The sequence below is a fragment of the Hevea brasiliensis genome, chromosome 5, assembly GCF_030052815.1.
Source record: "Hevea brasiliensis isolate MT/VB/25A 57/8 chromosome 5, ASM3005281v1, whole genome shotgun sequence".
In the NCBI taxonomy this organism is placed as follows: domain Eukaryota; kingdom Viridiplantae; phylum Streptophyta; class Magnoliopsida; order Malpighiales; family Euphorbiaceae; genus Hevea; species Hevea brasiliensis.
This window is the reverse complement of record NC_079497.1, coordinates 92,225,469-92,241,484: the sequence shown is the minus strand read 5'-3', so window position 1 is coordinate 92,241,484 and position 16,016 is coordinate 92,225,469. Positions and strand designations below refer to the sequence as shown.

General features: G+C 34.4%; 1 pseudogene; it reads right to left on the bottom strand.

Annotated features, from left to right (window-relative positions):
• Positions 1-799: 799 nt before the first annotated feature.
• LOC131180250 (probable receptor-like protein kinase At5g24010) lies at positions 800-12,065 on the bottom strand (annotated as a pseudogene).
• Between the last annotated feature and the right edge of the window lie 3,951 nt (positions 12,066-16,016).

Below are 16,016 nucleotides of genomic sequence, written 5' to 3'. Positions count from 1 at the left end.
AGAGATGTCGTACGGCAGATAGGAAATATCCTAAATGCCCTTGTATGCTTCTTATCTCTCAGTTAAAGTACTCAAATCACTCTCAAATCCCTAATCCTAATTGCTCAAAGTCTCCAAATTTTCTCTCAAAGTTTCTCAAATTCTCTCTCAAAGTTGCTCTCATTTTTGACAAGAAATCATTAATTTCTGACCTCATTTTGGTATCAAAATTGTATAATCTATAAAATTTTATTTTCAATGAAGGAGTTTGATTTAATTTTCATAAGTAAATGATATTATTGCAAATAGGTTATGTTAAATAAAGTTGTGTAATCTATTAAAATGTTTTCCAGAATCATTCAAAATATTACAATGTTAAGTCTCCCATATTAAAGAAAACCTCACTATTTAGTCTCTCACATTTTCAAAATATAACTATTTAGTCCCTCACAATTGATAAATATATACTATTTTATCCCAACCATTATTAATCAACTAGAAACAGAGCATGCATTCTCAATTTTAAAAAGAAAAATTGAGCATCCAAATACATTAGCACTTAAAGGCATTCTTCTTCACTTTTCATCATTCAAAATTCAAGTCCATTAACCATGGAAAAAATAATATATTTTAGCCATTACTTACGACCTATTTTAACCCATTTTTTGCCTTTTTAGAGTATAACAAAAACCAAAAACATTACGAAAATCAACAATGTAGTTGTCTTAAAGAATCAAAGGATCAAATCAATCTATTCAAGCTTTCTTTCCATTAACCTGTGATCTTCTTTTAGTTTCATAACCTCATCTTCAGCTCATTTTTCAACTTCATTACCTTACCCTTGAGCTCATTTTTCAGCTTTATAATATGTTCCCTAAGCTTATTCACCTACTGAGGTTCAACAATCTACCTTGTTTTTCACCGTCCCTGAAAGGTTCAATTTCTATTATCTCTGCAATAGTAATATGGCAAGTTAGGTTTTTTTGCAGATTTGGAAAATTTCACTCCACACCTCTTCCCATATCTACAATTCAGAGGCATTAACCTCCTATTCCATCTAGCTGCGATCCCACTTGAATGAGACATTGTGATCGAAACAAACGAACATAGAAAAAATAGAGGGAATAAGAAGAGGCTGACATAGGAAAGATGAGGTGGTGGTATCTGAGAGTACCCTTTTCCATGAATTCATAAACCAGAATCATTTCAGATCCTTCATAGCTAGGGCTGAGCAGAATTCGGTTCAAACTGAAAAATCGAACCGAACCGAGTCAATTCGGTTCAATTGATTCGATTTTAATATTAAATCGGTTCGGTTCGATTTTAAATTATAAAAATTTCAATTATTTCGGTTCGGTTCAGTTTTGAAGAGAAAAAATCGATTAAACCGAACCGAATTGAATAGTAATTTATATAGTCAAATCAAACTAAATCGAACCGAGTCGATATTTGAATTAATTTATTTTTATGAAAAATTTACGAATTATATTTAATTATATATATATATTAATTGTTTAATTTCATTGATTAATGGTTATTAGGTTCAAACCAAAGTTAAAATTAGATCAAATAACATGAAAATCAAGTCTAAATTCAAAAATTAATAAAAAATCAAACCGATCGTTTAAACCGAACCGAACCGAACCGAACCGAAATATAATTGTTCGGTTGGATTCGATTTTTCATTTATTTCGGTTCGATTTGATTTCTAAAATCTACTATTCGATTTTTATAATTTAATTCGGTTCAGTTCGGTTTGGTTCGATTTGAACCGAATGCTCACCCCTTAGCAGTACGCAAACAAGGAAACAAGGTGTCGAATTTTGGATTAGGACTGTCACCTCAGTCTAGAATTCTGGAAGCCCTTGGTCATGGCTTGAATCACTTCGTTTCATACCCACTTTTATTCCATTGCGAAGAGTTCCTTTGTAAACTTTTCCAAATCCACCTTCACCAATTAACAATTTTGTGTCAAAGTTGCTAGTAGCAGCAAGTATATCAGAGAAAGACATCTTTAACTTGAGGTTTAAATTAGGAATAGGGGAGGAGCAATCGATGGTTATTACAGTTATCCAACTGTGAAGCCTTCCTCTCCAGGAGGAACCTCATCCTTTACAAGCACAGCTTGAAAAAGCTTAGCTTTCCTACATCTCACACCAAACAAGAATAAGATTATCAAAATGGAAATCGGAACCACACCCCCAACTGTAAAACCAATTATAAGATCAAGACATTTTCTGCTTGGATTTTCAAAATGATCGAATTTCATCCTTGTATTTGTTACAAACTCCATAATCTCTAATCCATTAAGAAAAGCAACTTTATCATCAGAATCATTTCTAGGGCATATACTGAACTTTATATGCCCAGAATCATTAGGTTGAACAATAAAACCCATGAACTTTGGAGATGCCAAATTGCTGCTAAAATTTTCAAAATCAATTACCTGCCTGAATTTTGTATAAATATAAAGATCAAACTTCCAACGACCAGGTGATTGACTAAGAATATCACAGAAGCGTAGGCGAACAAAATGTATAGCTTTCTTTTGCACTGTTACAATTCTAGAAGTGAAAACTGAGCAGAGTAAATAGATAAAAAACTATAAAGAACCAATTTTTTGAAGATAATACTTCTCTCATATGGAGAGTTCATTGTACAAGTCATATATATGCAAAAAGAGAGTTACATCAGTCAATACACACCACCTACTGCTCTAACAACTTCAACAGTAATTAAATAACAACTCTCAGCAAATTAGGCAGCAAATTAAGCCCAACCATACATGACCAAAGGAGCTGTTACATCAATACTAAATACATAGCTGTGAGGACATAAACATAAACCAAAATAACTTCTAAGTATCTAGGAAAAATCTCATTATATCAACACTCCTCCTTGAGAGTTTTCCTGGATACTCCAAGCTTCTTCCTTATCTCTTCAAATATGCTTTTAGGAAGAGCTTTGGTCAGAATATCAGCAAGTTGCATTTCAGATTGCAATAAAGCAACTTAATCTGAGCATTCTTCTCCGCTTCCCTCAGAAAGTGATTCTTCACTTTAATATGTTTAGTCCTCCCATGCTGAATAGGATTATTAGCTATAGCAATTGCAAATTTGCTATCACACCAAATGACAGTAGGATCAACTTGTTCAACTCCCAAATCAACCATCAATTTTCTAAACCAAATGGACTGATTTATACCAATAGCAGCTGATATATACTTAGCTTCAGTTGTAGATTGTGCCACCACATCTTGCTTCTTTGAATTCCATGATATAGGACCTGATCCCACATAAAATACAAAACCAGATGTACTTTTTAAATCATCTAAATAGCCTGCCCAGTCACTGTCCACAAAACCTTCAAGCTTAACTTCCTTTCCCTTTAAATGCCAAACACCATAGTCTGCAGAACCTCTAAGGTATCTCAATATTCTTTTAGCAGCAGCTAAGTGAATTTGACTTGGTGAATGCATATACCTAGACAGTAGACTAACAGGGTACATTAAATCTGGTCTAGAAGCTGTCAAATATAGCAAACTTCCAATAAGACTTCTATACACTGAAGAATCTGCCTTTTCTACCCCATTATCCTTGCTTAACTTCTCATTTTGATTGAGAGGAGTTGGCACAGAGTTGCAATTCTCCATGTTGAATTTTCTTAGCACATCAAGAGCATATTTCTTTTGAGTAATGATTATTCCCGCATTCTCTTGATAGATTTCCAGACCTAAGAAATACTTCATGATTCCCAAATCTGACATCTCAAACTCCAGCTGCATATCCCTCTTGAATTTAGTTACAAACTTGTGTTAACTTCCAATCACAAGCATATCATCTACATACAGTGAGACCACCAGCTGAACTCCATTCTTGTCAGATTTTATATACAAAGTTGGCTCATTGTCACTCCTCTTGAATCCATGATGAGTCAAGTGTGAGTCAATTCTAGCATACCAGATTCTTGGAGCTTGCTTGAGTCCATAAAGTGCTTTCTTGAGCCTATAAACCATGTCTTCTCTCCCAACAACTTCAAATCCCTCTGGTTGCTGAACATAAATTTCCTCAGTAAGAACTCCATTCAAAGATGCAGATTGGACATCTAAATGATAAACTGACCACCCATTTTGAGCTGCAAGGGTCAACATCAATTTGATTGTGTCATGCCTAGCTACAGGTGAAAAAGTGTCTCCATAATCTACACCAGGTAACTGAGCATATCCCTTTACCACAAGCCTTGCTTTGTGTTTGTATACCAAGACATCTAGATTTACTTTAGTTTTATAAATCCATTTAACTCTAATAGCATTTCTCTCTTTTGGCTTAGTGATGAGTTCCCAAGTATCATTCTTTTCAATTAAAGCAATCTCCTCCTTCATGGCTTGTTGCCATTCTTCCAACTGAATTGCTTTTTGAAAGGTCACAGGTTCAGCCTTTACAAAATTGCATCTCTCATAAATTTTAGAGAGAGGTTTTGTCTTTAATATAGGAGAATCAATGCTGGAATCAACATCTTCATCAAAAGCAACATTCGAAGCTTCGTCATCATCAACCTCAATATCACTAGAATCTGAATTTGACTTTTGGTTGTGAGTTTGATGCCTCCATAAAACTTCTTGTCTATCCCAATCCCAAGAAGCTTTTTCATCAATTTGTACATCTCTATGTATCACAACTTTCTTTGTTTTTATATTATAAATTCTATATCCCTTAGATGTTGTTGCATAACCCAAGAAGATTCCCAACTTTGTTTTATCATCCAATTTAACTCTCTTGGCATCAGGAATATGCATGTAATAGATAGAACCAAAAACCCTCAAATGTTTTGTAGAAGGTTTAGTCTTAAGCCAAGCTTCTATGGGTGTCTTACCTTCAACTAATCTAGTGGGCAACCTATTGAGTAAATACACAGCTGTATACACAGCTTCAGCCTAAAATTCTTTAGGAAGTCCTTTCTCCTTCAACATGCATCTAGCCATTTCAATAATAGGTCTGTTCTTCCTCTCAGAAGCTCCATTCTGTTGTGGTGAGTAAGGCATCGAAAGTTGATGCTCAATTCCAGCTTCCTCACAGAATTTATCAAATTCATTCGAAGTGTACTCTTTTCTGATGTCAGACCTCAAAGCTTTAATGACACATCCACTTTGCTTCTTAACAAAAGCTTTGAATTTTTTAAAAACATTGAACACTTGACTCTTTTTGCTTAAAAAATACACCCAAGTCATCCTTGTCAAATCATCAATAAACAAAATGAAATATTTGTTTTGGCTCAAGGAAGGAATGCTCATGGGACCACAAACATCACTATGGATTAACTCCAACTTCTTTCTAGCTTTTTTAGACTGATTACTTGGAAAGGATTTTTTATGGAATTTTCCAAACTGACAACTATCACATGCTTCATTACAAATAGAGATTTCAGGCATATCCCTAACCATGTCTTGATTTTGCATAAACCTTAAGGAATTCATATTGTAATGCCCAAACCTTCTATGCCACAACCAAGAATCATCAATTTTAGCACTATTCACATGTTGAGATACACCAGTAGACACAAAAGGAAAACTATTATCAATCATGTTCACCTTGACCAATTCACAGCCATTAACATCATAAACATGACAGCACAAATCTTTGAAATATAAGGAATAACCCTTTTTAATCATTTGATTAACACTTAAGAGGTTTTGATCTAAGCAAGGGATGTAAAGCACATTAGGAATGCATTTAATACCTTGCTTGGATTGCACAACAACTGTTCCTTTTGTAACATCCTCATTTTCGTGGTCCGTACGTTCTACGATTCCGGCGGCTAATGCCTACCCCAGAAAGTCGGAATGTCTGGAACTACACTTAATTGATAGTGAGGAAGTATAAAATAATGAAATATGTAATGAAAAAAATTAAGGAAAAATAAAAGAGATAAAATGTGACTAAGTTAAATGAGCCAAACTCGTAGCGATGGGTAACCACATCGGAAAGTTACGGTGAGGACCGTTGACTAGCCTTGGACCGTGGAAAACTCGGGGAAATATTTTTAGGACCTAATTAAAGGTCTACTGAGGTGTAATTGACATCAGAAATGTCAAAGAAAAAAAATTAATAAGTTAGTATAAATAAAAAATGAAAATTAAAGAAATCGGCGGTACAAGGAGTAAATCGGTGTTACCGAAAAAGTCTGAATTTGACCCGAAGAGGGGCATTTTGGTTAATTAACACCTAGAGTGGACTTTTGACCTAAATGTCCATTAAAAATAAGTGATATTAAACTTTGAAAATGTCATGAAAAATAAGAATTGTAGTACATAATGTAAATAGTGGAAATTGGTGGCAAATTAGCAAATTATGGAACTTGGAAATTAATTAATTATAAACTACACTAAGTGGAACACTAACTACACATGAAGTGGACATATAAAAGGCCTTTGGACAGCAAATGAAGTCATCTTCAACCTCTCCAAAATCCAGCCAAAACCAACTCCATGAAGAACCTCCATGGACGTCCCAACTAAGCTCTCTCTCTCTTGATTCAAGCCTCCATCTTTCAATATTTCTTCACTAAAGTTTGTCTATACACCATGGGCAACATATAGACAGCAAAAAAGAGAGGAAATTCCATGGATTTGCAAAGCTCAAGTTGAGGTTAGTGCTCGTTTTTCATTCCTTGCTTCATTAAAGTTTGTTTTAAGGTTGAGATGAGTTGAATGGTGAAGAAATTTGAAGGTTTTGATGAGTTATTGATGTGTACAATTTTTGGCAGCCATGGGAGCTCATGTTCTTTGAATTTTTCTTACATTAAATTGATGGGAATTAGTGTTAATGGAGTTAAATTGAAGTGCTAGCCAATTAATTCCCATGTATGTGTAAGTAAGTATTGAATTTAGGGGTTTTGGAAAGAAATTTGGAGACCTTAGCAAACTGCCATTTTTGGTAGCCTTGAAGTGAATGAATTGATGCTTGATATCATGAATTAAATTGATGAATTATGGTAATTATGGTTTAAGGGCAGTATATGTGAAGTAGTGGTGGAATTGTATGTAGTAAAAATTAAGTGAATACATGTATATATTGTGTTAAATTTAATTTTGAGAATTAGGGTAGTAATATGTGTATTGAACACTTGTGTATTCTGCTCAAATTGACCAACTTGAGACTTGATGAATGAGATTAGAAGTGATATGAATATTGTATTATAGTTTGGGAGAAGAAGGATTAAACATTGGAAGTGTTCTTTTATGTGCAGGTTGTGAGTGTTGAAGGCAGTAGGTAAATTAAACCATAAGTGAAAATTTGTGATCCCAATTGGTATGAGGCCAATTGGAGGTAAAACTAGACACAAAATAGGCCAACTTTCATGTAGAAATATTGCCAAAATTCTGTCCAGAAAGTGACATGAAAATTGACCAAATCTGGATTGGTGACATTGCAAACCTGAAAATTGACAATTTGAACAGCAGTCAGTATTTTGGCTATAACTCACCCAAAATAGGTCCAAATGACCTGAAATTTATACCATGAAAATCTTAGACATAGAGCTACAACTCTTATGAAGACACAAAACCCAGAAATGACCATAAGCAAGTCAAAACGATCGTCAAAATTAGGTTACAAAAACTGGCTGAATTGACTTTGACCTAAAAATGAACTAAACTTTGCAATATAAGTGCAACTTGAGCAGCATTAGTAAAATGACCATAACTTGGTCCATAGAACTCTAAATGACATGAAATCAGTCCCAAAATTTCAATAAGACATAGATCTACAATATTGGTAATTTGACCAAAACCCAAAAATGAAGGGAACTAGATTTGACCTAGTTATGGTTAATTGACCATAACTTGAGCTATACAACTCTAAATGGAGTGATTCAAAAAGGAAATCAAAGAAGACACAATGAGAAACAATTTAATGAAGAGAAATCTATTAAATTTACACTTTAGCCTGGTCCAATAGATAGTAAACATTGGCCATGAAATTTAGAAAATGGCAATAAAATACAATAAGCTTTAAAATGAAATTGGTAACATATACCAACACTTAGAGACTATAAAATGTGACAAATTGGGAGCATTAAAATTGACTCACTTAGAATGGATCAAAGGTCAACATTATAGGTTGACTAATGAAATGAATTGAAGGGAATAGTACTAAGAAAATTTAGATATTGGATTTTATTATTAGAAACAATTTAACTGAGTACTGAAATACTTTAAATTATGTATTTCAGTTAAAAAGGATATTGAAAATCACAAGAAACATTGAGTCAAGGCCTAGTGACTCAAACTAGGTTTGTGCACAATACTATTTATATTCACTGCTTTTACTAGAAACTTTATTTGGAGAAATGAGTTATGAATAATTTTTTTATTGTTTTGGCTTTGAGAATTTTATTTGAGAATTATTATGTTGCCTACTTTGTAAATGGAAATTTTGAGATAAAATGTGTTTAATGGTATCAGAGCAAAGTAGGGACGGTGATACGTAATGCCTACAATTATTGGGAACTCTCACGCGTGAACTGTGGTGAAGCATGACTCTCCGCCTAGGAGCTTGCAGGGACGGCGATACGTAACGCCTGCAAGTGCTCTGATAGGTACACTATATTCCTCCCTCTTTGACTTGCCAGTCTGAGGTGAGTATGGATGAGTTCTCATTAGCTAGCTAGCCACCTCCCTCATTGATTTCGATTAGTGGGGTGAGTTTGCCTTGTTGTGGTGTACAATACGGCATATTCGGAAAAGTTTGTGTCATGACCTAAGTTGTGTTATTGATTGGCAATACTGTGTTATTCAATTGTTTGATCAAATTTGTGTTATATGAGCTTTGAAAATTGTGACATGAAATTGTGAATCATTTGAATTGTGAATTGTCGATAAATATTTTATATACCGCATTTTAAATTATTATTGTGCACCACTGAGTAAATTTTACTTAGCGATAGCTTTTTTCATTGCTGTCGCAGGTAGCCAGATAGATAAAGCAGCAGAGTAGGCTGCTTGTGCTATACTTTTGGGATTTTACCCGGTATATTGAGTATACCACTTCCTTGTAAATATTATTGTAATGTGTGTGCACTGTATGTATATATTGTACTTGGTCTTGAGTAGTTGTAAACTAAAGTTATAAATTATTTTGGCCTGTAAAAATGTTGTACTATAATTTTCTTATCTCAGCTTTGAAATACTTAGTCTTTTTGCATTATATTTTTGAAACTACTGAAAGTGATGTTGAATTGAGTTTGACTTATGTTTGAGAAAATTGATTTGAATTGAGCCATATTAGAGTTTGGGACTGAAACAAATACATTGGAAGTGTTTTCTACAGGTTTTTGAAGAACTGTTTTGCTCCAAATACAGACAGCACTTTGCCGAAATTTTTATAAAATTTGTGGCTATTTCAGACCTAATATGTAATTTAACTTCGATTAAATTTTTTTTAACACCTGTCAAAAGTGCTCACCACTGTAAAAAGAAATAAGAAAAAGTTTAAAATCCCTTGTAGTGTATTTAATGGGTTATCAGTAGACGAAATTTGGTAATTCATTAGGTATACTACGGGATCATGTTACATCTTACGGAGGCGTAGGGTGTGACACCTTTTCCCTCAGCTTGAACCAACTCACCATTTCCAAGCTTCACCTTAGTTCTGAAAGAGTTATCTAAATAAGTGAACAAGCTTTTATATTTTACCATGTGACTTGTACACCCACTGTCAATAATCCAGGTGAGTTTGTCTACTTGTTTGAGTGATTATGAAGCCATGAATAAGTGATTATCTTGCTCCTGCCTGGACTGATCACTAGTGAAATTGGCTTGTTGAGCTGGTTGTTTTTTTGCCTTATATTGCTTAATTCTACAATCTTTAGCAATATGGCCATACTTCTTGCAATAGTGACATTGGACAGGTTTGATTCCCTTCTTCTTCGAATAGTCTTTCTCAAAATGGTTAGTCTTGTTGTAAGTAGCACAAGGTGGGTATTTCCCTTGTTTTTCACCCTCCTTTGCACTTTCAGGTTGCTTCCCTTTGTTGTCCTTTTCTTTGCCATTTCCATTTCCTTCTTTTATTGACTTTCCCTTTTGCTTTACAACAAATGCCTCTTCAGAAGCATCTTCTTGTCTTATAGATCTTCTCTGCTCAATAGCTTGCAATGCATTTACTAGCTTAGCTAATGTAATCCTCCTCAAGTCTTTAGAGTCCTCCAAAGAAGAGATCTTTGGTTCAAACCTTTCAGGTAAACTAACCAAGACTTTCTCCACAATTCTTCTGTCAGTTAACTCTTCACCAAGAAGCCTAATCTTATTAATAACATTCATTAGTTTATCAATATAATCTTTTAGACTTTTAGACTCTTTCATCTTGAGAACCTCAAATTCCTTTGTCAAGTTGAGTATTGACATTTGCTTTGTCTGCTCACTTCCTTGAAACTCAGCTTTAAGTAAATCCCAAGCTTGCTTTGCTGTCTCACATGCATAATTTTGGTGAAAATCACCTCAGAAACAGAAGCATGAATGCATGACAATGCCTTAAAACCCTTAGTACACTCCTCACAATGAGCTTTTATTTGTGCAAGAGTAGGATCCTCCCTCAAAGGTCCTGGTTGCCTACCTGTTTCAGTCACTTCCCACAAATCAAAGGCTTTAAGGTTAGCCTTCATCTTGACAGCCCAAATAGCATAGCCTTCTCCAGAAAACACTGGTGGAGTAGGAGCAGAGTATCCACTTGAAGCCATTACTCTCAAGTCTAGTGTTTAAGGTGTTTTAGTGCAGGGAATTCTTACTTGTTTTCTCTCTTTGTTTCAGGCCCTTAAAGATCATAAGGAGCTCTGATACCACTGTTACAATTTTGGAAGTGAAAACAGAGTAGAGTAAGTAGATAAAAAACTGCAAAGAACCAGTTTTTTGAAGATAATACTTCTCTCATATGGAGAGTTCATTTTACAGGTCATATATATGCAAAAAGAGAGTTACATCAGTCAATACACACCACGTACTGCTTTAACAAACTACAGCAGTAATTAAATAACAACTCTCAGCAAATTAGGCAGCAAATTAAGCCCAACCATACATGACCAAAGGAGCTGTTAAATTAGTACAAAATACACAGTTGTGAGGACATAAACATAAAGCAAAATAGCTTCTAAGTTTCTAGGAAAAATCTCATTACATCAACATGCACATCATCGAAACGCTAAGTTATATTAGAAAAATTTAATGCCCTATTGCTACCTATAGTCGCTTCTTTGTAGGTCTTGTATACAAATTCTGGGGCAATATCTTCAACAGTTGTTTCTCCGAAAGCCTGATTAAGCTTACTAGAATGAGGAGAACAATTTTTTACAGAAGTCCGTGGAAGTAGATACTGATCATCCCCCACCCAGTTCCTCCAGAGGAGATCGCTAACAATATTAATATTAACCTGTCCTACATCTATCCTGTATAGTGTCTGCAAAGCATTGGACAACAAATCATGGAAAGTACCTAAGGGTGGGACTGTTTGCAAATATGCATCCATGATAAAGTCCTGAGGAAGAATAAGGACTTCCATGGAACTAACGAAAGTAAAAGATGTCTCTGTAGCAGGTATGAAATAGATATTGAACTTGAACAAATTGATAGGGAGAAAGAACTCCTTTTTCACCGGTTAACGAGTAGTGTTCTTGACACTAAAATTAGATAAGAGCAAGAATTTTGAAGTGGAAACACTGAATAAAGCATCAGAAAGTTCAGTATCTTTGGAGATGAATGGCAAGAAATGAAGACGTACCAAGTATATGCCATTATTAGTGATTTTGACCTCATATGGTGACAGCTTCTTATAAATTCATGCGGTTTGATAGATAAGACAAGGGTTTTCAGGTAGTATTGAACCATTGCCAATAGAAACACCATTTCTTGCAGAGAAGGAATCAGAATTTTCATCACCCAGAAAACTCCTTTGATCAAAACTAAAACTAGACCCTGATCCATAGTTTATGAAGAAGTAATTAGTTGCTAGAGTGTAAGTAGATGATGGAAGAAATAGAAAACATAGGAATTGGATGAGAAAGAGAGGACAAGGAATGGCTTGGAAATGAAAATTGGCCATGGAGATTTTATTTTTTTTTGTATGAGTGGAAGAGAAATTTGTGTGTTCATAAGCAACTGAGGAGGAAGTGAATGGCAATCATTATGCCTAGCCACCCAAATAACTTGCAGAATAATATTGCAAAGGAAATGTCTAAGGAAGACTTTATGTTGATTTTGTATTTGTTAGGTCCTACTATTGCCCAAAGTTAAATGCTATCCTCTGATTTCTTAATTCACATCTAGCCTAAAGTACAAAAGTAATCCTATTTGGGTGTAATGTGCACTATAAAAATTCTCAATTTTACATTTTATTTTTTCATAATCCTGCATGTGCACGAATCATTAATACCTAATAAAGTGATGAGTGAGTATCATTCTCATAAGAACCATATTGAGTACTGAACTAAATAACAATTATAATTTATTTAGACTATCGAATTCGAGATTGATAATTAAATTAAAGCTAACTATCACTAAAGGCAAATATAAACTAGTTAGCTAAATTGAATATCAACTCAACTCAACTCAACTCAACTCAACTCAACTAAGCCTTTATCTCAAAAATTTGAGGCTGGTTATATGGATTATCTTTCTCCACTCTAAACGATTTTGGGTTAAATCCTCGAAAATGTGTAATGCATCTAGGTCATGTTATACTACTTTTCTCCAAGTCAGTTTAGGCCTACCCCTTCTTTTCTTTCTATCCTCTAACTTAATGTGTTTTACTTGTCTAACTGGAGCCTTTGTATGTCTACGCTTCACATGACCAAACCATCTCAATCTCCCTTCTCTCAACTTATCCTCAATTGGCACCACTCCTATCTTTTCTCTAATACTCTTATTACAATCTTTATCTAGTCTAGTATGGCCACTCATCCACCTTAACATTCTCATCTCTGTAACTCTTAGCTTAGACACATACGACTCCTTTGGTGCCCAACAATCACTACCATATAATATGGCTGGTCGTATGGCTGTACGGTAAAATTTTCCTTTTAACTTATTGGGAATCTTGCGATCACATAAAACTCCTGTAGTATGTCTCCACTTTAATCATTCGGCTTTAATCCTATAACTAACATCCTCCTCACATCCCCCATCAACTTGAAGGACTGAGCGGAGATATCTAAAGTGATTAATTTCGAACAGTACCACTCCATCCAAACTAACTCCTTCCCTATGACCAGTTTGGCCTTTACTGAACTTGCAATGCATATATTTTGTCTTTGTTCTACTTAACTTAAATCCCTTTGACTCTAAAGTACTTCTCCAAAGTTCTAGCTTTCTATTGACTCCTTCTTGCGTCTCATCTATCAGAAATATATCATCTGCAAACATCATGCACCAAGTGATACTCTCTTATATACGTTTCATCAATTCATCTAAAACTAATGTAAAAAGGTAAGAGTTTACAGCTGAACCTTGGCATAATCCAAATGAGATAGGAAAATCTCTTATGTCCCCTCCTACTGTGCGCACAATAGTAGTTGCTCCTTTATACATATCTTTCAACAATTGTATGTGAAGGAACGGAAGCGTGAAAAACACAAGATTATACCATTGAATTCAAAAATTTTCACCTAGGGTCACATGCACCATGCAAGATTTATTTTTATCTATTTGATTTCAATGATAAACAACATATTAAAACTCTTTTAATATGTTTTTGGATCTGTATTTGCCATTTAAGATTTTAAAATTAATCAGATTAATTTTAGAACCCTAGATTAAATCAAGAACGATTACACTAACCTCTTGATGTGCCGCAATGTCCGCGCTTTGAGATTCGTCTTCATGACACCATATGTTGTAACTAGAGCTTGTCCACACCAAGAACACCTTTGGCATCCCTTGAACAGCTTCTAAAGCCTTGTCTATTAATTAGAAATTCAAGTTCTGCCTTTTAAGAGATTAGAGATGTAAACAGGACACTAGAAACAATTTCTAGCGTTCTTAATTCAAGAGATTGATGGCTAATCTCTTTGAATTGATGAGAGATGAAGAGAAATGGCTGGAGAGGCTCAAAGTGGCGTGACAATTGAGAGGAGAGGCTGCTGGTTATGTTTTCTTTTCATAACCACACTTAAATAGCTAGGTTAACACATTAAACCCTAGCCACATGTCACCTTTTGATTAGCTCTAGGTTTAAGTGACCCAATCACATTGTGCCAAGTGTCAAACCTACATTTAATCTTGATTTTAATCATCTTACATGATTAAAAATATTTGGCAAGCTTATGTGTTATGCCATGTGTCACCATCTCATGGTGCCACGTGTCACACTGCAAAATGACCAAAATGCCCCTGTGTCTTAATTTTGAGTTCTTAACCCAAAATAATTATTTTCTTCTTCTAATTAATTTATATCAAATATAAATTAATTAATTAATCTCTATTAATTAATTTCTCATCAATTAAATTCATATTTAAACACTTTAAATATAAATTTAATTTATACTACACATCCAATAATCTAGATTTGGTTTCAAGTCATTCTAGGGACTTTGCAATTTAATTGCAAACCAAATCTATTTAATTAATCAATTATACTCTTTAATTAATTAATTAAATCATATTTAAATAGGTGATAACTTGTGTATGTGTGTGACTTACTAGGCTCATCACTAATTGGCAATGAGACATGATATCAACTCTTAATATCATCCGAACTCTTTCTTACCATAAATGATTTCTCTAAATCATTTTATGAACCTCATAGACCATGGTTAACACCTAGCATAGCATGCCATGGCCACCCACTTAGTAATAAGATTTACCTTAAATGAACCTATAATCATATATTACCATGCACTAGAATCTCTACATACAAAATCCTAACTCAAGCCGAGTCATGGTTTATGTCAAACTCCATTTGCTATGAATATTATGTTCTCTTTTAATTCCAGTTCTTGATTAAAAGATTTTTCTCATCGTAAACTCTTTTCTCAATAAATCTATCTGTCTGGCCAGAACTTGAAACATCAAGAACAATTAAATGAACATAGGATTTTATCTCTATTTACTTAGAGGAACAGATTCCTTCTTGATCAACACCTACCTCCACATATAACTAGCGTGAGCCAACACATGCCCATATACCCATACATAGTACAAGTATGAAAGCGATCAAACTCAAACTACCTATATACAAGATAACTGTGCTATCTCGTGTCTAAAGATTATATGCATCGATATGATTTATGACAAAACATTGACAAGAGTAAACTCCATGTGCTTGTCATAAGTGTCACCGGTTCGCCTACTTATCATTTATAAGTGCCTATCATGTTTGTTATATGGCATGAGACTCACCATTCCATCTTATTTATATCTCATATAAATAACTTGGGAACAAACATGAATACAATCTTTCTGGATAAGTCATGTCCTTATTATGAAGTATCCTCGATTGTGAACCTATTTATGATACTTTGTGCTAGAAATATTGTCACTCATATTCTTAACAACTTAAGAATAATATTTCTAACAAAATATCAATGGACCTTTTCTATTACACATAAATATATTATGTAAACGGAAAAGTGGAAATGCCTTTTATTATTAAAAATATGTACAAGATACATACTAAATGATATGCTCTAGGGCATACTACTAACAATCTCCCACTAGCACTAGAGCCATTCATTACAATATCTTAGACCTATCTTCTCAAGATGTCGGTCTAATCGAGTCCGTGACATAGGCTTAGTGAATGGATCACCTGGATTTTCACCGATGCTATTTTCTGCATGGCTACATCGCCGCCCAACTATTTCTCCGATAATGTGGTAGCGCCTTTCTATGTGTTTGGATTTACGTGAGACCTTGGTTCCTTAGCTCAGATGATCGCTCCATTGTTGTCACGTTGTAATGGAACCGCTGACTCAATGGAAGGAACTACCGTAAGTTCTCACGAACTTCTTTATCCAAATAGCCTTCTTTTGCAAAGATTCGATGCAAAGAATATACT